Source organism: Procambarus clarkii, chromosome 24, assembly GCF_040958095.1.
Source record: "Procambarus clarkii isolate CNS0578487 chromosome 24, FALCON_Pclarkii_2.0, whole genome shotgun sequence".
NCBI classification, from domain to species: Eukaryota; Metazoa; Arthropoda; class Malacostraca; order Decapoda; family Cambaridae; genus Procambarus; species Procambarus clarkii.
This window is the reverse complement of record NC_091173.1, coordinates 10,309,741-10,330,827: the sequence shown is the minus strand read 5'-3', so window position 1 is coordinate 10,330,827 and position 21,087 is coordinate 10,309,741. Positions and strand designations below refer to the sequence as shown.

The following is a 21,087-nucleotide window of genomic DNA, read 5'->3' as shown; positions in this document are numbered from 1 at the left end:
AAGACATTGACTGAGGGAATGTGAGTCAAGCAAGACAGTGACTGAGGGAATGTGAGTCAAGCAAGACAGTGACTGAGGGAATGTGAGTCAAGCAAGACAGTGACTGAGGGAATGTGAGTCAAGCAAGACAGTGACTGAGAGAATGTGAGTCAAGCAAGACTGTGACTGACGGAATGTGAGTCAAGCAAGACAGTGACTGAGAGAATGTGAGTCAAGCAAGACAGTGACTGAAGGAATGTGAATCAAGCAAGACAGTGACTGAGAGAATGTGAATCAAGCAAGACAGTGACTGAGGGAATGTGAATCAAGCAAGACAGTGACTGAGAGAATGTGAGTCAAGCAAGACAGTGACTGAGGGAATGTGAATCAAGCAAGACAGTGACTGAGAGAATGTGAATCAAGCAAGACAGTGACTGAGGGAATGTGAGTCAAACAAGACAGTGACTGAGAGAATGTGAGTCAAACAAGACAGTGACTGAGAGAATGTGAGTCAAACAAGACAGTGACTGAGAGAATGTGAGTCAAACAAGACAGTGACTGAGGGAATGTGAGTCAAGCAAGACAGTGACTGAGGGAATGTGAGTCAAGCACGACAGTGACTGAGAGAATGTGAGTCAAGCAAGACAGTGACTGAGGGAATGTGAGTCAAGCAAGACAGTGACTGAGGGAATGTGAGTCAAGCAAGACAGTGACTGAGGGAATGTGAGTCAAGCACGACAGTGACTGAGAGAATGTGAGTCAAGCAAGACAGTGACTGAGAGAATGTGAGTCAAGCAAGACAGTGACTGAGAGAATGTGAGTCAAGCAAGACAGTGACTGAGGGAATGTGAGTCAAGCACGACAGTGACTGAGAGAATGTGAGTCAAGCAAGACAGTGACTGAGAGAATGTGAATCAAGCAAGACAGTGACTGAGGGAATGTGAGTCAAGCAAGACAGTGACTGAGGGAATGTGAGTCAAGCACGACAGTGACTGAGAGAATGTGAGTCAAGCAAGACAGTGACTGAGGGAATGTGAGTCAAGCAAGACAGTGACTGAGGGAATGTGAGTCAAGCAAGACAGTGACTGAGGGAATGTGAGTCAAGCACGACAGTGACTGAGAGAATGTGAGTCAAGCAAGACAGTGACTGAGGGAATGTGAGTCAAGCAAGACAGTGACTGAGGGAATGTGAGTCAAGCAAGACAGTGACTGAGGGAATGTGAGTCAAGCAAGACAGTGACTGAGGGAATGTGAGTCAAGCAAGACAGTGACTGAGAGAATGTGAGTCAAGCAAGACTGTGACTGACGGAATGTGAGTCAAGCAAGACAGTGACTGAGAGAATGTGAGTCAAGCAAGACAGTGACTGAAGGAATGTGAATCAAGCAAGACAGTGACTGAGAGAATGTGAATCAAGCAAGACAGTGACTGAGGGAATGTGAATCAAGCAAGACAGTGACTGAGAGAATGTGAATCAAGCAAGACAGTGACTGAGGGAATGTGAGTCAAGCAAGACAGTGACTGAGGGAATGTGAGTCAAGCAAGACAGTGACTGAGAGAATGTGAATCAAGCAAGACAGTGACTGAGGGAATGTGAGTCAAGCAAGACAGTGACTGAGGGAATGTGAGTCAAGCACGACAGTGACTGAGAGAATGTGAGTCAAGCAAGACAGTGACTGAGGGAATGTGAGTCAAGCAAGACAGTGACTGAGGGAATGTGAGTCAAGCAAGACAGTGACTCAGGGAATGTGAGTCAAGCACGACAGTGACTGAGAGAATGTGAGTCAAGCAAGACAGTGACTGAGGGAATGTGAGTCAAGCAAGACAGTGACTGAGGGAATGTGAGTCAAGCAAGGCAGTGAGTGAGGGAATGTGAGTCAAGCAAGACAGTGACTGAGGGAATGTGAGTCAAGCAAGACAGTGACTGAGAGAATGTGAGTCAAGCAAGACTGTGACTGACGGAATGTGAGTCAAGCAAGACAGTGACTGAGAGAATGTGAGTCAAGCAAGACAGTGACTGAAGGAATGTGAATCAAGCAAGACAGTGACTGAGAGAATGTGAATCAAGCAAGACAGTGACTGAGGGAATGTGAATCAAGCAAGACAGTGACTGAGAGAATGTGAGTCAAGCAAGACAGTGACTGAGGGAATGTGAATCAAGCAAGACAGTGACTGAGAGAATGTGAATCAAGCAAGACAGTGACTGAGGGAATGTGAGTCAAACAAGACAGTGACTGAGAGAATGTGAGTCAAACAAGACAGTGACTGAGAGAATGTGAGTCAAACAAGACAGTGACTGAGAGAATGTGAGTCAAACATGACAGTGACTGAGGGAATGTGTGTCAAGCAAGACAGTGACTGAGAGAATGTGAGTCAAACAAGACAGTGACTGAGGGAATGTGAGTCAAGCAAGACAGTGACTGAGGGAATGTGAGTCAAACAAGACAGTGACTGAGGGAATGTGAGTCAAGCAAGACAGTGACTGAGGGAATGTGAGTCAAACAAGACAGTGACTGAGGGAATGTGAGTCAAACAAGACAGTGACTGAGGGAATGTGAGTCAAGCAAGACAGTGACTGAGGGAATGTGAGTCAAGCAAGACAGTGACTGAGGGAATGTGAGTCATACAAGACAGTGACTGAGAGAATGTGAGTCAAACAAGACAGTGACTGAGAGAATGTGAGTCAAACAAGACAGTGACTGAGAGAATGTGAGTCAAACAAGACAGTGACTGAGGGAATGTGAGTCAAGCAAGACAGTGACTGAGAGAATGTGAGTCAAACAAGACAGTGACTGAGGGAATGTGAGTCAAGCAAGACATTGACTGAGGGAATGTGAGTCAAACAAGACAGTGACTGAGGGAATGTGAGTCAAGCAAGACAGTGACTGAGGGAATGTGAGTCAAACAAGACAGTGACTGAGGGAATGTGAGTCAAACAAGACAGTGACTGAGGGAATGTGAGTCAAGCAAGACAGTGACTGAGGGAATGTGAGTCAAGCAAGACAGTGACTGAGGGAATGTGAGTCAAACAAGACAGTGACTGAGAGAATGTGAGTCAAACAAGACAGTGACTGAGAGAATGTGAGTCAAACAAGACAGTGACTGAGGGAATGTGAGTCAAGCAAGACAGTGACTGAGGGAATGTGAGTCAAACAAGACAGTGACTGAGGGAATGTGAGTCAAGCAAGACAGTGACTGAGGGAATGTGAGTCAAGCAAGACAGTGACTGAGAGAATGTGAGTCAAACAAGACAGTGACTGAGGGAATGTGAGTCAAGCAAGACAGTGACTGAGGGAATGTGAGTCAAACAAGACAGTGACTGAAGGAATGTGAGTCAAGCAAGACAGTGACTGAGGGAATGTGAGTCAAACAAGACAGTGACTGAAGGAATGTGAGTCAAGCAAGACAGTGACTGAAGGAATGTGAGTCAAGCAAGACAGTGACTGAAGGAATGTGAGTCAAACAAGACAGTGACTGAGAGAATGTGAGTCAAACAAGACAGTGACTGAGGGAATGTGAGTCAAACAAGACAGTGACTGAGGGAATGTGAGTCAAGCAAGACAGTGACTCAGGGAATGTGAGTCAAACAAGACAGTGACTGAAGGAATGTGAGTCAAACAAGACAGTGACTGAAGGAATGTGAGTCAAACAAGACAGTGACTGAAGGAATGTGAGTCAAACAAGACAGTGACTGAGAGAATGTGAGTCAAACAAGACAGTGACTGAGGGAATGTGAGTCAAGGAAGACAGTGACTGAGAGAATGTGAGTCAAGCAAGACAGTGACTGAAGGAATGTGAGTCAAGCAAGACAGTGACTGAGAGAATGTGAGTCAAGCAAGACAGTGACTGAGGGAATGTGAGTCAAGCAAGACAGTGACTGAGAGAATGTGAGTCAAGCAAGACAGTGACTGAGAGAATGTGAGTCAAGCAAGACAGTGACTAACTACATAACCAGAGCCTGATTTGATCCTAATTAGAAGACAGTATACTTATTAGACCCGCCGAGGCCGCAGCCCGTCCTCATCAACACAGGTGAAGTGCTTGTTACCTCACCCCGCCAAGCTCTTGTTAATGAATACACAAAAATTAAGCTTTACACACGACTCACAACTGTCGACGGTCGAATATTTCTCGAACAATGCCTGAGTATTCATTTAAATTTGATATATAGCAATATTAAATACGCTCAGCATTGTCCCTTCACTTGAGAATGAACCATGTAGGTTCGAAACGTTGTGTGAATTTGTAGTAAGTGTAATATATGTAATATAGTTAACGGTATTAACCATGGGGTAGCTGTGGTGTGAAGGTCTGGGGTCAGCAGGGGGGTCTGGGGTCAGCAGGGGTCAGGAGACCCCCTCAGCTGTGAACAAGTGGACGCCGCGCCCTCCTTCCTTTTCCATTTTTTTTTTTTTTTTACTGCGTGTTTTTCCCGCCAGTGGCTCCCTGTCTTCATCGGTCAACGTTCCGCCCACTTGTCAGCGGCCAAATCTGTGCCCCGGCCACCCTTTCCCCCCTTCCCTCCCTCACCACTCCCTATTCCTTCCCGTTGTCCCCTCCCCTTCCCTCTCTCTCACTTTCCCCAGACCCCTCCCCCCCCTCTCTCTCTCTCTCTCTCTCTCTCTCTCTCTCTCTCTCTCTCTCTCTCTCTCTCTCTCTCTCTCTCTCTCTCTCTCTCTCTCTCTCTCTCTCTCTCTCTCTCTCTCCCTCCCCCCTCTCTCTCTTTCTCCCCCCTCTCTCTCTCTCTCTCTCTCTCTCTCTCTCTCTCTCTCTCTCTCTCTCTCTCTCTCTCTCTCTCTCTCTCTCTCTCTCTCTCTCTCTCTCTCTCTCTCTCTCTCCCTCCCCCCCCCCCCCCTCTCTCCCCCCCTCTCTCTCTCCCCCCCCAACCCCACACACTTCCCTGTGCCACATCCCCTCTACTCCAACCCCACGCACTCCCCCCCCCCCTCCTCCCGACCCCAAAGAACGTTAGGGTTAAGGGTTTGGTTACACTTAACTTTGAGGTTTACCCTTAAGTGGTAGTTCCCAGGATGACCGTCCCCGCGGCCTGATCCCTGACGAGGTCTCCTTGTTAACAGGTTTGACCAACCAGGCTGTTGGTCACCGCGTAAGAACCACAGCCCGGTTGATCAAGCTCTCTTTACAGGTGTCTGGGAGCGTGAACTTCTACACGGCGCTTGGCTAATTATGCCCCATTTGTATTCAAAGGTGATTAAGTCCCTTCAGAATTTCTCCCTTAGTTTCCAATGGGATTTTTAACAATATGGTTTGCAACCCATATTGGTCGACGACCGGGCCGCGAGGACGCTGAGCCCCGGAAGCACCTCAAGGTAACCTCAAGGTAACCTCAAGGTAACCCATCCTTGCAATATTAAGTACATGTTGATTGTGCTGTAGCTTACGCCTGCGCCTCGAAGGGTTGACAGTTTGAGGGATTTTGATGGAATGCTAATCATTTCGATTTGTTGAATGGATTTGGGATGAGTATGTGTCCTCTGCTGTGTCCTCTATAGCTTCTGCTCTCGTTAAACTCGTCCTGTTGTCTGTAGAGAATGACAGGATACTGTGGCGTGTATCCTGGTCTCTACCGCTGTGGGCAGTGTGGAATGATTCAGACTTTATTTATTTGATTATATCTTTTGGTTCTATTGTTTTAAGTATTTAAAGGCAGGTGGTGGTGGTGGTGGTGGTGGTGGTGGTGAGTCAGTGTTGTAGAATGGTGGTGGAGGATGGTGGTGGTGGTGAGTCAATGGTGATGGTAGTGGTGTCGAGTCAGTGGTGGTGGTTGTGGTTGTGGTGAGTCAGTGGTGGAGGGTGGTGGTGGTGAGTCAATGGTGATGGTAGTGGTGTCGAGTCAGTGGTAGTGGTTGTGGTTGTGGTGAGTCAGTGGTGGAGGGTGGTGGTGGTGAGTCAATGGTGATGGTAGTGGTGTCGAGTCAGTGGTGGTGGTTGTGGTTGTGGTGAGTCAGTGGTGGAGGGTGGTGGTGGTGAGTCAATGGTGATGGTAGTGGTGTCGAGTCAGTGGTGGTGGTTGTGGCTGTGGTGAGTCAGTGGTGGAGGGTGGTAGTGGTGAGTCAGTGGTGGAAGATGAATAACTTTGCGTACACATTTTGTGAGTTATTACATCGTGGTCACATTTGTCGAAAGCTTTCGCGACGCGGTCATCACGGTAGTCCTCGAGGCCCTCAAGGGTCAGGTCACAGAGAGAGGCAGAGGGTCATGTACACATTCTGACCCCAATGTATAACTTCTTAACAAGTGATGACCTCCGATGTCTTAAACCTCAAGGAAGATGCTGATATTAAAGGCTCCATAGTTACGGCCTCTTAAGAGTAAATGTAATATATATTTTTTTAATTTGCCCCGAGGAGCGAGTTTATTGGGCAGCGTCACTCATCCTGTGAGTGGACACACCGCCATAGTGACAGTATTGGGCAGCGCTACTCATCCTGTGAGTGGACACACCGCCATAGTGACAGTACTGGGCAGCGCCACTCATCCTATGAGTGAACACACCGCCATAGTGACAGTATTGGGCAGCGTCACTCATCCTGTGAGTGGACACACCGCCATAGTGACAGTATTGGGCAGCGCCACTCATCCTGTGAGTGGACACACCGCCATAGTGACAGTATTGGGCAGCGCCGCTCATCCTGTGAGTGGACACACCGCCATAGTGACAGTATTGGGCAGCGCCACTCATCCTGTGAGTGGACACACCGCCATAGTGACAGTATTGGACAGCGTCACTCATCCTGTGAGTGGACACACCGCCATAGTGACAGTATTGGGCAGCGTTACTCATCCTGTGAGTGGACACACCGCCATAGTGACAGTATTGGACAGCGTCACTCATCCTGTGAGTGGACACACCGCCATAGTGACAGTATTGGGCAGCGTTACTCATCCTGTGAGTGGACACACCGCCATAGTGACAGTATTGGGCAGCGCCACTCATCCTGTGAGTGGACACACCGCCATAGTGACAGTATTGGGCAGCGTCACTCATCCTGTGAGTGGACACACCGCCATAGTGACAGTATTGGGCAGCGTCACTCATCCTGTGAGTGGACACACCGCCATAGTGACAGTATTGGGCAGCGTCACTCATCCTATGAGTGGACACACCGCCATAGTGACAGTATTGGGCAGCGTCACTCATCCTGTGAGTGGACACACCGCCATAGTGACAGTATTGGGCAGCGCCACTCATCCTATGAGTGGACACACTGCCATAGTGACAGTATTGGGCAGCGCCACTCATCCTGTGAGTGGACACACCGCCATAGTGACAGTATTGGGCAGCGTCACTCATTCTGTGAGTGGACACACCGCTATAGTGACAGTATTGGACAGCGCCACTCATCCTGTGAGTGGACACACCGCCATAGTGACAGTATTGGGCAGCGTCACTCATCCTGTGAGTGGACACACCGCCATAGTGACAGTATTGGACAGCGCCACTCATCTTGTGAGTGGACACACCGCCATAGTGACAGTATTGGGCAGCGTCACTCATCCTGTGAGTGGACACACCGCCATAGTGACAGTATTGGGCAGCGCCACTCATCCTGTGAGTGGACACACCGCTATAGTGACAGTATTGGACAGCGCCACTCATCCTGTGAGTGGACACACCGCCATAGTGACAGTATTGGGCAGCGTCACTCATCCTGTGAGTGGACACACCGCCATAGTGACAGTATTGGGCAGCGCCACTCATCCTATGAGTGGACACACCGCTATAGTGACAGTATTGGGCAGCGTCACTCATCCTATGAGTGGACACACCGCCATAGTGACAGTATTGGGCAGCGTCACTCATCCTGTGAGTGGACACACCGCTATAGTGACAGTATTGGACAGCGCCACTCATCCTGTGAGTGGACACACCGCCATAGTGACAGTATTGGGCAGCGTCACTCATCCTGTGAGTGGACACACCGCCATAGTGACAGTATTGGGCAGCACCACTCATCCTGTGAGTGGACACACCGCCAATAGCAGCATGTACAACACTCCCCAATAGGAAGAAAACCCACTGGGTTGTTCATATTATTGCTGTTCTTCAGCAATGTAAGATTCCACGAGTCAGGGCCTGGAGCGGAGTGCAGGTTAATGTTATCTATAGTTACTTCAAACGTCTAATGTCATGTGAGTTATGACACCTTCACCAAGAATGTATTTGGGTTGCCACTAGCTCTTTGCTGCTGTATTTAGGTTGCCACTAACCCTTTGCTGCTGTATTTGGGTTGCCACTAACCCTTTGCTGCTGTATTTGGGTTGCCACTAACCCTTTGCTGCTGTATTTTGCGTCTGGCTGAAAATGGTCTTGCCGTGTCCTCAGTATTTTACCATTTCCTGTGTAGTCTTGGTTTAGCAGTTCCCAATTGATACATGTATTATTTTAAACTGAAATTGTTGTTGTATTCTCAGCCTCTGGGATTTGAGACACAGCCCAGATGTGTTTGTCTGTGTCTCGACTTTGATTAGGTGGTAATCTGAATAACGTTCTTTTGAGATCATTAAAACAGAGATTTTAACCTGTTTTAAGGATTTAGATTTAGATCCTGTTTTAAGGATTTAGATTTAGATCCTGTTTTAAGGATTTAGATTTAGATCCTGTTTTAAGGATTTAGATTTAGATCCTGTTTTAAGGATTTAGATTTAGATCCTGTTTTAAGGATTTAGATCCTGTTTTAAGGATTTAGATTTAGATCCTGTTTTAAGGATTTAGATTTAGATCCTGTTTTAAGGATTTAGATTTAGATCCTGTTTTAAGGATTTAGATTTAGATCCTGTTTTAAGGATTTAGATCCTGTTTTAAGGATTTAGATTTAGATCCTGTTTTAAGGATTTAGATTTAGATCCTGTTTTAAGGATTTAGATTTAGATCCTGTTTTAAGGATTTAGATTTAGATCCTGTTTTAAGGATTTAGATTTAGATCCTGTTTTAAGGATTTAGATTTAGATCCTGTTTTAAGGATTTAGATTTAGATCCTGTTTTAAGGATTTAGATTTAGATCCTGTTTTAAGGATTTAGATTTAGATCCTGTTTTAAGGATTTAGATTTAGATCCTGTTTTAAGGATTTAGATTTAGATCCTGTTTTAAGGATTTAGATTTAGATCCTGTTTTAAGGATTTAGATTTAGATCCTGTTTTAAGGATTTAGATTTAGATCCTGTTTTAAGGATTTAGATTTAGATCCTGTTTTAAGGATTTAGATTTAGATCCTGTTTTAAGGATTTAGATTTAGATCCTGTTTTAAGGATTTAGATTTAAATCCTGTTTTAAGGATTTAGATTTAGATCCTATTTTAAGGATTTAGATTTAGATCCTGTTTTAAGGATTTAGATTTAGATCCTGTTTTAAGGATTTAGATTTAGATCCTGTTTTAAGGATTTAGATTTAGATCCTGTTTTAAGGATTTAGATTTAGATCCTGTTTTAAGGATTTAGATTTAAATCCTGTTTTAAGGATTTAGATTTAGATCCTATTTTAAGGATTTAGATTTAGATCCTGTTTTAAGGATTTAGATTTAGATCCTGTTTTAAGGATTTAGATTTAGATCCTGTTTTAAGGATTTAGATTTAGATCCTGTTTTAAGGATTTAGATTTAGATCCTGTTTTAAGGATTTAGATTTAAATCCTGTTTTAAGGATTTAGATTTAGATCCTATTTTAAGGATTTAGATTTAGATCCTGTTTTAAGGATTTAGATTTAGATCCTGTTTTAAGGATTTAGATTTAGATCCTGTTTTAAGGATTTAGATTTAGATCCTGTTTTAAGGATTTAGATTTTTTTTATTCAGGTAAAGGTACATACGTTGAAGATGAGTTACAAACGTAATGTTGGACTTAACAATAGAGCTAGTACATACAATACCTTATTATTATTACAACATTTTTATCAGTTAATGATTTGTAAAAAAAAAAAAAAGTTGTTTTGTTCTAGTTGACTCTATTACTCTCTGTTTTAAGGCCGATTTGTCATTGACTTATAAACGGTTATTTGTGTGACTGTTAAGACTGCTTACTGGGATCCTCTTTCATATAACATTATTTAGCAAAAAAAAATTTATACAATTTATATGCCGCAAATTGAACTCACCGAGCATGTTGTTGTTGTTGTTGTTGTTGTAAACTGGGGTTGTGGTGATTTGTGAGTCGTTTTTGATTTTCATCAGCTGACCCTTTTTTTTTTTTTTTTTAAAAACCTGCTGAGGACATTCATGTAGCGACTTGTATTACAAAAACCAGAAACTACTACATTCTGGGTTTTAATTTTTGACTATCGGCACTTCCACCATATTTGTGGGGTCATGAAGCACAGGTGAGCACAGGTGAGCACAGGTGATCACAGGTGATCATAGGTGATCACAGGTGAGCACAGGTGAGCACAGGGGAGCACAGGTGATCATAGGTGATCACAGGTGAGCACAGGTGAGCACAGGGGAGCACAGGTGATCATAGGTGAGCACAGGTGAGCACAGGTGATCACAGGTGATCACAGGTGATCACAGGTGATCACAGGTGAGCACAGGTGATCACAGGTGAGCACAGGTGATCACAGGTGAGCACAGGTGATCACAGGTGAGCACAGGTGATCACAGGTGTGTGTCCTTAATGTACAAGCAAAAGTGGTAGTGAAAAGTGTGAATGAAAAGGAGAAGAGTGGGGGGGGGGGAAGTCTCGCCAGTGCACCAGAGAAGAAAAGGGGGGATAAGGAGATGTTAGGCAGAGAGTAGAGAGATGCAAGAGAAGAGAAGAAGCAGAGAAGGATAATAAGAACACGAGGCAGCAGATTAAGAAATGGAAAAGGAGAATGGAGGAAGAGATATGACCAGAAATGAAGGGTAAAAGGGGAGGGTGATTTAGAAAGAAAGGGAGGGGGAAAGTGAAAAGGGTAAGGGGGCGTATATGGAACAGAGGAGGCAAAGAGGGAGGGAGGGAGGGGGAGAGATGAGAGTAATTAATGAATTTAGGATGAGAGTGTTGAGATTTAGCAGGCGTGGAGGAGAGAGAGCAGGAAGGGAGGGGAAAGCAGAAGAGAGGGGAGGCAGGAGGATGAAGGGAAAGGAGGGGAGGGGGCGCGAGGCAGAAGGATGAAGAGGTGGCAACAGGAAGGGTAGGGTGAAGGGAAGGGGGGAAAGGGAGGGTGATGGGGAGGAGGGGAGAGAGAGAGAAAGAAGGTCAGAGCTGCTATAATATTGTGTGAACTAACTTGACTACAAATGTACAAACATTTAGGAATAAAGATTTTGATTTTGAATTTAAGACTGGTGGAGGATGGTTGTTGTGGTGGTGAGTCAGTGGTGGTGGTGGTGGTGGTGGAGGATGGTGTTGGCGTGGGAGAAGAGGTGTAAGCACCCATCACATGGGGAGAGAGACAACAGAACGTTTTCCACTCGTCAAGACAATGAAGAAAATTAGTAATCAATATTTTGTATTTTTATCAATTTTGACGAAGATGAGGATGGAAAAAAGAGACGTTGATATTCCCTCCCCTTTCACTCCCCCTTCCCTCCCTCCCGTCCCTTCTCATCTCCCGTCTTTATCCTTGTTCTTTTTCCCTTCTTCCCCTCTCCCCCCCCCATCCCAAGGGGTCCTGAGACAGGCTGAGAACCAAACAATTCATTTGTTATACTTAATCCCTACCTCCTCCTCCCCCCCTCCCCCCCTCCTCCCCCCCCCCCCCCCTCACACCCAACGCTTTTTCCCAGTTTCTGGAGGGCGTGTGAAGAGGGGGGGGGCGGGGGGCAGGGTAGTGAAGGAGGAGCCGGATAGCTGGGTGTAGTTGAGTGGGAAGAGTGGTGGCAGTGTTGTGTGTACTCACCTAGTTGTACTCACCTAGTTGTGCTTGCGGGGGTTGAGCTCTGGCTCTTTGGTCCCGCCTCTCAACCGTCAATCAACAGGTGTACAGGTTCCTGAGCCTATTGGGCTGTGTGTGTGTGTGTGTGTGTGTGTGTGTGTGTGTGTGTGTGTGTGTGTGTGTGTGTGTGTGTGTGTGTGTTGGGGATGTGTGCCTCCAGGATTGAGCCGTTAGCTCCTGGACCCCGCCTTTCTAGCTGTCGGTTGTCTAGTGTACTGACTCCCGACCTAATTTTCCTCTTATCATTGTTGTTACATATTTTTCTCCAACACACACACACACACACACACACACACACACACACACACACACACACACACACACACACACACACACACACACACACACACACACATACACACACACACACACACACACATATACACACACACACACACACACACACACACACACACACACACACACACACACACACACATACATACACACACACACACACACACACACACACACACACACACACACACACACACACACACACACACACACACACACACACACACACACACACACACACAAACATTCCCAGGATGCTGCCCGTAACACTTATTTACTGTTAGGTAAACAGATGCATCAGGTGAAAGAAACTCTATCAAGAGTGTGTGTGTGTGTGTGTAAGGTTAGCGTTTATTGGGAGCTGTTCTTCTGATCCTACTGAAACTACAAGCTACGCGCTGTTATCCTGCATCACCTCATCTACAGTTTGATCATTGAAACAGATCTATCGAATGAGTTTATTATTAACTTGGTTAAAAATAAATTTTAGTTAACGCTAAGTTAAATAACTTTTATGGTAGGTACAGAATGAAAGGGAGCCGGTCGGCCGAGCGGACAGCACGCTGGACTTGTGATCTTGTGGTCCTGGGTTCAATCCCAGGCGCCGGCGAGAAACAATGGGTAGAGTTTCTTTCACCCTATGCCCCTGTTACCTAGCAGTAAAATAGGTACCTGGGTGTTAGTCAGCCGTCACGGGCTGCTTCCTGGGGGTGGAGGCCTGGTCGAGGACCGGGCCGCGGGGACACTATAAAAGCCCCGAAATCATCTCTAGATAACCTCAAGATGATGGTAGGATTGATCTGTGTGCCAGACCCTCCCCCTCCCCCCCCCCCCCATATGGTCGAATGACCATATGGTCATTCATATCTCTACAACATTCATGTCTCGGTCAACATGTCTCTACAACATGTAGAGACATGAGTCAGTCTAGAAATGAATGTTTGCTGCTGGAGTGAGGTTCTTGAGAATGACGTCTGCCAGCACGAGGCTGATGATGGCTGAGCGTCTTGTGTTATGGTTGCCCACGACCACGAGGGGAATCGTTGAAAACATTGACCTAATATATAAGGCTGGCGGCGTCAGGTGGTGAATGAAGACTTTCATGGAGTGACCCGTCCATGCCGAGCAGGTCAAGATAAATGATGGAGATGAGGTTAATAAAGATAAACTGTGTGGTTATCTATCTTGAGGTTATCTTGAGATGATTTCCGGGGGCTTTTAGTGTCCCCGCGGCCCGGCCCTCGACCAGGCCTCCATCCCCAGGAAGCAGCCCGTGACAGCTGACTAACACCCAGGTACCTATTTTTCTGCTAGGTAACAGGAGGCATAGGGTGAAAAAAAGCTCTGCCCATTGTTTCTTGCCGGCGCCTGGGATCGAACCCGGGACCACAGGATCACAAGTCCAGCGTGCTGTCCGCTCGGTCGGCCGGCTCCCGTGGACTCGTGTGGTCCACAGTCCTGATAAATGATGGAGAAGCGGCCGTCTTGGCGAGTGTGTGTACTCACGATGGCACTCAACTTGTGCTTCCTGAAAAGTTTTACAACCTCTGCTGTCGTGAAGATCCAGGAAGAGTCTGAGAGCTGGAAGTTTCTTGGCTGCTTTACTCGCCGGCTTCACCACCATTGAAAAATTGAAGAGTGAATCTTCATCCTCCAAGATGTCAACTTTATTGCGTGCCACTAAGACCTTGCCCCCCCCCCCCCCCTGTGTCTGCCTGTCTGCCAGGCTCAGTCTCACGGAGTCTGTGTTGGAATCTGCGGTAAAGGTCACGATTATTGTCTCACCACTGATGTTGACCACTAAACAGCTTGTTTGTCAATTGGAACTACATCGGCCTTCTTCCCATATACCATGTGATAGGCAGAGCTGGTCGAGGCTAAGCTAGAACGTCCACAAAATCACGGTAACAGCCTGTGGCCTGACCTTATCTAGCCCCCATGGCCTTACCTGTGTCGGTGATTAAGGCGGTGGTTGGGGGGAGTGGGAGGAGGGGGAGTTTTTCCTGTTTTAACAGCCGCTCTTGTAAGATGCTGCGGCTGCTGGCGTTGAGGATAAGGGACCCGCATCTTGTCGACCCAACGCTCCGGCAGTAAGGCGGACTGTTTTGTGATCCCTGGTTTCAACAATTACATCTCTCTCTGTGTGTCTCTCTTTCTCCCTCTCCCTCTCGCTCTCCCTCTCCCTCCCGCTCTCCCTCTCCCTCTCCCTCTCGCTCTCCCTCTCCCTCTCGCTCTCCCTCTCCCTCTCGCTCTCCCTCTCCCTCTCGCTCTCCCTCTCGCTCTCCCTCTCCCTCTCCCTCTCCCTCTCCCTCTCCCTCTCGCTCTCCCTCTCCCTCTCCCTCTCCCTCTCGCTCTCCCTCTCGCTCTCGCTCTCGCTCTCCCTCTCGCTCTCCCTCTCCCTCTCCCTCTCGCTCTCCCTCTCCCTCTCCCTCTCGCTCTCCCTCTCCCTCTCGCTCTCCCTCTCGCTCTCCCTCTCCCTCTCGCTCTCCCTCTCGCTCTCCCTCTCCCTCTCCCTCTCGCTCTCCCTCTCCCTCTCGCTCTCCCTCTCCCTCTCGCTCTCCCTCTCCCTCTCGCTCTCCCTCTCCCTCTCGCTCTCCCTCTCCCTCTCGCTCTCCCTCTCCCTCTCCCTCTCCCTCTCGCTCTCCCTCTCCCTCTCGCTCTCCCTCTCCCTCTCGCTCTCCCTCTCCCTCTCGCTCTCCCTCTCGCTCTCCCTCTCCCTCTCGCTCTCGCTCTCCCTCTCCCTCTCCCTCTCCCTCTCCCTCTCCCTCTCCCTCCCTTCACTCATCGCCAGCTACCTCCACCCCCACTTCCTGACCCTTCACCGCCCACAATCCATCACTCATAAACAGGCACGATCCCTGTAGAGTGAGGGGGGGAGATGAAGGAGCGTAGAAGGATGATGATGATGAAAACGAGAAGACGAAGGAGAAATATAATTGGCAGAAAAACAAGAGACTCGAGAGAGAGAGTATAACAAATGGAAGGTGTAGAAGGAGGAGGAGGAGGAGGAGAGGACACAAAGAGGCGTGAGAACAAGGGGAAGAGGTACTTTTTTTATTATTATTTTCTACCACAGACGTGGCCACACATTTACAATGCTAACCAGCATATATACTGAGAGATGAAGAGTATGTGCTGACCTAATATGTACACACCTATAATGTGACTGAAGGGTAAGGTGCCAGCTCCTGAGCTCCTCCTTACCAGCTTGGCGGCCGTCTTAACACAGTGGCTCTCCTGGGTTCTCGTATCTCCTTCTGAAACTATTTATTGTTTTAGACGTTTTATCATCTTACCTCCGTCCTGTGAATCCTAATTCCTGGGGCCAGATTCACGAAAGCACTTATGCAAGAACTTGCGAACCTGTACATCTTTTCTCAATCTTTGGCGGCTTTGTTTCCAGTTAATAAACAGTTAATGAGCTCCGAAGCACCAGGAGGCTGTTCATAACAATAACAACAGTTGAATGGAAAGTTTTCACGCTTGTAAACTGTTTAATAAATGTAACCAAAGCCGTCAAAGATTAAGGAAAGATGTACAGATTCGTAAGTGCTTGCGTAACTGCTTTCGTGAATCTGGCCGCTGGTCTACAAGTGTCCTCCAAGTGTCCCTCAGTGTTCAGTCATAAATAACTCAGCCTTAATAGGATCAATTAATAAGTGCCAGAGACCAAGAGGGACAGAAATATATAAGTTTCAATAATCAAGGCAAAGTGGAATGCCCGTGACGTTAATATATATATATATATATATATATATATATATATATATATATATATATATATATATATATATATATATATATATAGTCGGTGCTAAGACTGGCTGAGCTGCATAATGGTGTTATCTTGAGGTTATCTTGAGATGATTTCGGGGCTTTAGTGTCCCCGCGGCCCGGTCCTCGACCAGGCCTCCACCCCCAGGAAGCAGCCCGTGACAGCTGACTAACACCCAGGTACCTATTTTACTGCTAGGTAACAGGTGCATAGGGTGAAAGAAACTCTGCCCATTGTTTCTCGCCGGCGCCTGGGATCGAACCCAGGACCACAGGATCACAAGTCCAGCGTGTTGTCCGGTCGGCCGACCGGCGTCACCTTAACTTTGAGATATCAGTGAGGAAATCAGTATAGGAGCTGTGAGAGGGATTCGAACCCGCACACACACTTGGTACTCCCGAGGGGGGGGGGATAACCATTTCCACGGGCAGGTCATTTATGTATGTCACAGGGGTCAGACAGACAGACTGGGTCTCAGGACTAAGCTCTGTGGCACCCCACCCGTCACCTCCCACCACCTTGGCTGCTTCTCTCTCCTTCACCGCTACTCTCTGTTTCACACCCGAGAGGAACTCCCTTTACCATCACTTGCACCTTCCCCATGTCCGCCTGGCCGCTGTTGCTCGCTCGTCATGGACGTGTGTGTGTGTGTGGTGTAACTTAACATCTTTTAACCCTTTTTTATGTCAAAACTTGGTGAGAGTTTTCGAGCAAATGTGTCGGTGCACGCGCGCGTGTGTGTGTGGTGGGGGGGGGGGAGACACAAGCTTCGATAGAGGAAGAATCGTCGGGTGTCATAACTTAGGCCTGGATTCACGAAGCAGTTACGCAAGCACGAACGTGGACATCTTTCCTCGATCTTTGACGGCTTTGGTTACATTTATTAAACAGTTTACAAGCATGAAAACTTGCCAATCAAATGTTTTTATTGTTATAAACAGCCTCCTGGTGCTTCAGAGCTCATTATAACTGTTTAATAATTGTAAACAAAGCCGCCAAAGATTGAGAAAAAATGTACAGGTTCTTAAGTGCTTGCGTAACTGCTTCGTGAATCTGGGCCATGATCTCCATCACCAACACTACACAAGACATCCCATGCCTTAATATGCCCACTTGGGGACTGGTGGCGGCCCTATGTTGTTACAGATTCAGCTACTCGGAACAAGTTCCAAGTAGCACGGGCTATGGTGAGCCCGTAACTTACCTGGCACAGGAGCGGGGCAAGGTAGCACGGGCTATGGTGAGCCCGTAGTGGACTTACCTGGCACAGGAGCGGTGCTGCTGTGAGCGCCGGCGGCCCCAGCGCTCACAATATACATGCAGGGACGACGCACATATATACCCTGAACACCAATACCCAAAAAGCAATCGATAGGTATAGTAACAATAAGAGATTAGTCATAGCCGAAGTCATTGACATTAATCTCAAGTCATCCAATTTATCATCGAGATTCTTCATCATTCGTCATAATGGAAAGTGAAGTATTATAGTTGAAGTATATATATATATTATAGTAATATATAGAAGTATTACACCTGTACCTCATCTCTCAACACCTCCGTTCGAACTATATATTGTTAATTCGAACAGTATATTACACTGTATTCATGACAAAGTCACTGACGTAACTCCCTTTTTTTCGGTGTTCTGAATACGACGTCAGAACACATTGAGCTGTGAGAGGCCTCGTGGCCCCCAGCGAGGCAGCTGACATTACTCACACATCTCCTTGTCTTTACTCATTCACTCTGGGCTCATGTTGTTCCACAAATCTGCCACCAGCGTTTTCATTCACTTTCATAAATTTAGAATTTTTTTTTAGTAATGAGTGTTAGGTTGGGATATTCATAATGCACACACTCACTCACTCACTCACTCACTCACTCACTCACTCACTCACTCACTCACTCACTCACTCACTCACTCACTCACTCACTCACTTACTCGCACACACTACAGTACAGCAAGAGGCCCTAGACAGACTGAAGGAATGGTCCAACATCCAAAAAATGGGTATTAGAGTTTAACTCGAGCAAGTGTAAAGTGATGAAGACAGGTGTAGTTAGCAGGGGGGGGGGGGGCCAAACACACGATACCAGGTGGGAGAGGATATCCTTCAGGAACAGCAAAAGGTCTTGGGGTTGATATCACACCAGACCTGTCCCCTGAAGCCCACATCGAAAGGATATCATCAGCGACATATGCAAGGCTGGCAAACATAACAACTGCCTTCAGAACCTTGTATACCACATATGTCAGACCAATACTGGAGTATGCGGCCCCAGCCTGGAGTCCACATCTAGTCAAACACAAAACAAAAAGTTAGAAAAAGTTCAGAGGTATGCCACCAGGCTAGTCCCCGAGCTGAGGGGTACGAACTACGAGGAATGATTATTAGAACTAAACCTCACGACACTGGAAGACAGAAGAGTTAGGGGAGACATGATCACCGCCTATACAATTCTCAGAGGAATTGACAGGATAGATAAAGATAAACTATTCAACACTGGTGGGACGCGAACAAGGGGACACAGGTGGAAGCTGAGTACCCACTTGAGCCACAGAGACGTCAGAAAAAACTTTTTCAGTGTCAGAGTAGTTAACGGATTGAATACATAAGGCAGTGATGTGGTGGAGGTTGACTCCATACACAGTTTCAAATGTAGATATGATAGAGCCCAGTAGGCTCAGGAACCTGTACACCAGTTGATTGACGGTTGAGAGGCGGGACCAAAGAGCCGAAGCTCAACCGCCGGAAGCATAACTAGTTGAATACTATAGGAGCAAATCATAGAAGCTAACTCCATTCATAATCCTAAAGATAGATGTAATAGGGAAATAGGTCAGAAGTCATTGCCTCGGACAACTGACTGCTAGCAAGACGAGGGTCCAAGAGCTAAGGCACGATGTCCTAGGCACAAATAGGTGGGTATAAATAAGTGCGTTCACCCACTAACGCCAGACGGTGGTGTGGTAACGCCAGACGATGGTGTGGTAACGCCAGACGATGGTGTGGTAACGCCAGACGGTGGTGTGGTAACGCCAGACGGTGGTGTGGTAACGCCAGACGATGGTGTGGTAACGGCAGACGGTGGTGTGGTAACGCCAGACGATGCTGTGGTAACGCCAGACGGTGGTGTGGTAACGCCAGACGACGGTGTGGTAACGCCAGACGGTGGTGTGGTAACGCCAGACGGTGGTGTGGTAACGCCAGACGGTGGTGTGGTAACGCCAGACGGTGGTGTGGTAACGCCAGACGATGGTGTGGTAACGCCAGACGATGGTGTGGTAACGCCAGACGGTGGTGTGGTAACGCCAGACGGTGGTGTGGTAACGCCAGACGGTGGTGTGGTAACGCCAGACGGTGGTGTGGTAACGCCAGACGATGGTGTGGTAACGCCAGACGGTGGTGTGGTAACGCCAGACGGTGGTGTGGTAACGCCAGACGGTGGTGTGGTAACGCCAGACGGTGGTGTGGTAACGCCAGACGGTGGTGTGGTAACGCCAGACGATGGTGTGGTAACGCCAGACGGTGGTGTGGTAACGCCAGACGGTGGTGTGGTAACGCCAGACGGTGGTGTGGTAACGCCAGACGGTGGTGTGGTAACGCCAGACGATGGTGTGGTAACGCCAGACGATGGTGTGGTAACGCCAGACGATGGTGTGGTAACGCCAGACGGTGGTGTGGTAACGCTAGACGGTGGTGTGGTAACGCCAGACGATGGTGTGGTAACGCCAGACGGTGGTGTGGTAACGCCAGACGGTGGTGTGGTAACGCCAGACGGTGGTGTGGTAACGCCAGACGATGGTGTGGTAACGCCAGACGATGCTGTGGTAACGCCAGACGATGGTGTGGTAACGCCAGACGACGGTGTGGTAACGCCAGACGATGCTGTGGTAACGCCAGACGATGGTGTGGTAACGCCAGACGATGGTGTGGTAACGCCAGACGGTGGTGTGGTAACGCCAGACGGTGGTGTGGTAACGCCAGACGGTGTAGAGAGAGGGGGTGTGGTGTGGTGTGGTGTGGCTGCCCCCAGCTTGGCTTGGCCAGGGTCCAGCTCCATCAGGTAGTGCTCCTCTTGAGGACACGGAGAAGGAAAATAATCCGGGGAAGTGTTTACAACAAAGAGGCTTGTAAGTAGGGTTGATAGGCGGTGTAGCGGGCTGTTTATAGCACGTCCAGGCCTGAAGTGGTGTTTGGTGATGTAGAGGCGGCCACAGGCGCCCTCTGGCAGGGTAGGGTAGGGTGGTGCTGACACAGGGCTATGTTGAAGGTGGGCTTGTGTATCTGTGAATGCTAGAAGAGGGGAGTTAGCAAGCATGCTGCGAGTTTGTGTAGTAGACTGTGATGGCCTGCCTGAATATCTCTCTCTCTCTCTCTCTCTCTCTCTCTCTCTCTCTCTCTCTCTCTCTCTCTCTCTCTCTCTCTCTCTCTCTCTCTCTCTCTCTCTCTCTCTCTCTCTCTCTCTGTCCTATGTTGCTCCCAGCCATCACAGGGGTTACTCTGGCAAGTGACCGTCAGGATGTCCTTACCATTTTTTATTTGATTATTACCGCCGAAGGCGGCTAGTTTATTGTGCACCCCATACTCATCCTGTGAGCGGTAGCGCAAAAGCATTACAGAGGGCACAAAAGGTCTTTATCAGACCTCATCTTAGATTATTACATAAACAATTTCATCTATCCTTCACACCTTATAGTTACAATGTCAGCTAGTTACAGAGAAAGTGCTATTTCAAGAGCTACATATTTACAGTAAGTCATCATACGTTAATGGTAGGTCTTATCGCTAATACATAATAGTTTGGCCAATGGGGATATTACAGAGTCATAGGGGAGCTTCTGTTTATTATTAGTCCTCACAATACACTACTTGTTTCTGAATCTCATATGTCGTTCATCTACTGGAAGCGAAATGTGGGTACAGTGCAAGGATTTCAGGTAATTTATCCATGGTAATAAGATAGGTTGCCATATCATACAGAGTGAGCTTAGATTTATCTCTAAATGGCTCAATTTTACTACAATAACAAGATAGTAACAATCCAAGATAGTTCGAGTGTGTGTCCCTGTCTTTGTCCACACACTTTACACTTTACTTCATCTAGATCCCTATACAAGCCGAACTGCCAGAACTAAAGTAATGATGCCCTTACCAAGCG

At 47.5% G+C, this 21,087-nt stretch overlaps 1 protein-coding gene across 3 annotated transcripts in view; it reads left to right on the top strand.

The window, feature by feature from the left end:
* Positions 1-21,087, top strand: part of LOC123761721 (E3 ubiquitin-protein ligase RNF220) — a 319,808-nt gene that overhangs the window by 194,807 nt on the left and 103,914 nt on the right. The gene's annotated exons all lie outside the window — the stretch shown is intronic.